At 49.6% G+C, this 2,054-nt stretch overlaps 1 non-coding gene across 1 annotated transcript; it reads left to right on the forward strand.

The window, feature by feature from the left end:
- The first annotated feature begins 405 nt into the window (after window positions 1-405).
- Window positions 406-512, forward strand: LOC113222740. Its single transcript, XR_003308517.1, has one exon. It is a non-coding gene; the product is annotated as a U6 spliceosomal RNA (small nuclear RNA).
- Window positions 513-2,054: the final 1,542 nt, after the last annotated feature.

Below are 2,054 nucleotides of genomic sequence, written 5' to 3' on the forward strand. Positions count from 1 at the left end.
CAAGCCTTTCGGGCCTGCACACGGGAGGGGCTTCCTGGGCACAAGAGAAACAGGCAAACTTGAATTTGTCTCTACTAAAGATACAAAAATTAAGCTGGGTGCAGTGGCTCACGCCTGTAGTCCCAGCACTTTGGGAGGCTGAGGCAGGTGGATCACCTGAGGCCAGAAGTTCGAGACCAGCCTGGCAAACGGAGTGAAACCACATCTCTACTAAAATTACAAAAACGTAGCAGGGCATGGTGTCAGGGGCCTGTAATCCCAGCTACTCAGGAGGCTGAGGCAGGAAAATTGCTTGAACCCAGGAGGCAGAAGTTGCAGTGACCCAAATTTGGGCCATGGTACCCCAGGCTGGATGACAGAGTAAGACTTGGTCTCTAAATAAATAAATAAATAAATAGAATGTGGGTGCTTTGCTTTATCAGCACATATACTGCCAAACTGGAACAATACAGGAGAAGATTAGCATGGCCCCTGTATAAGCATGTTACGAAAATTTGTGAAATGTTCCTTTCCAAAAAAAAAAATTCAGATCACCTGAGGTCAGGAGTTCAAAACCAGCTGCCCAACATGGTGAAACCCCATCTCGACTAAAAATACAAAAAATTAGCCTAGCGTGGTAGAGGGCGCCTGTAGTCTCAGCTACCCTGGAGGCTGAGGCAGGACAATCGCTTGATCCCGGGAGGTGGAGGTTGCAGTGAGTCAGCATCGTACCACTGCACTGCAGCCTGGGTGACAAGAGTGAGACTCTGTCTCAAAAAAAAAAAAAAAATTTATGAAAAAGATTTTTTTTTTTTTTTTTTGAGGCAGGGTCTTACTCTGTCGCCCAGGCTGGAGTGCACTGGTACAATCTCGGCTCACTGCAATCTCCACCTCCCTGGTTAAAGCGATTCTCCTGCCTTAGCCCCCCGAGTAGCTGGGACTACAGGTATGTGTCACCACTCCCGGCTAATTTTTGTATTTTTTGGTAGAGACAAGGTTTCACCACGTTGGCCAGGCTGGTCTTAAACTCCTGGCCTCAAGTCATCTGCCCGTCTCGGCATCCCACGGTGCTGGGATTACAGGTGTGAGCCACTGCACCTGGCCAGAAATTTAAAAAATAAAAAAAAGAGGATTTTGGGCCAGCTCCATCTTGGAATGTGTATCTTCTGCAACTTAGTTTATGTCCTAACGAAATCTTTCCATCCCCGGGAAGCCTCTCCTTCCAGCATTATGGGTGACCACGGCTCCCACTACAGAACAGGTCACATAAGCCATGGTCCCTAAGGACAGGGAAGGGGGCATCTCCAAAAGCCAGACTGACTAGGATCTGGCAATAAACTCCCATCACGAAGGTCAGCACACACACGGGACAAGACACCAGGGAGTGAGTATTGGTGGGTAGGGAGGACCATCCAGCAGCGGGTATTGGAATAACTAGCTGTTCATCTAGAAAAACAATTACAATGGCTGAGTGCAGTGGCTCACACCTGTAATCCCTATAAGCTGGAAACTGAGGCAGGTGGATAGCTTGAGCCCAGGCATGCAAGACTAGCCTGGGCAACATGGCAAGACCCTGTCCCTACAAAAGTGAAAAACTTAGCTGGGTGTGATAGCACACACCTGTAGTCCTAGCTACTCGGGAGGCTGAGGTGGGAAGATCACTTGAGCCCAGTAGTTTGAGGCTGCATGAGCCATGATTGAGCCATGGCACTCCAGTCTGGGTGACAGAGGGAGAGCCTGTCTCTAAAATTAAAATAAATAGACTGAACATGGTGGCTCACGCCTATAATCTGAGCACTTTAGGAGGTTGAAGCAGGTGGATCACCTGAGGTCAAGAGTTCGAGACCAGACTGGCCAACATCTCTACCAAAAATACAAAAATTAGCCAGGTGTGGTGGTGGGTGCCTGTAATCCTAGCTCCTTGGGGGCTACGGGAGGAGAACTGCTTGAACCTGGGAGGCGAAGGTTGCAGTGAGCTGACGCCTGTAGTCCCAGCTACTCGGGAGGCTGAGGCAAGAGAATGGCGTAAACCCAGGAGGTGGAGCTTGCAGTGAGCTGAGATCCGGCCACTGCGC

The sequence above is a fragment of the Piliocolobus tephrosceles genome, unplaced genomic scaffold (genome assembly GCF_002776525.5).
Source record: "Piliocolobus tephrosceles isolate RC106 unplaced genomic scaffold, ASM277652v3 unscaffolded_34108, whole genome shotgun sequence".
NCBI lineage: Eukaryota > Metazoa > Chordata > Mammalia > Primates > Cercopithecidae > Piliocolobus > Piliocolobus tephrosceles.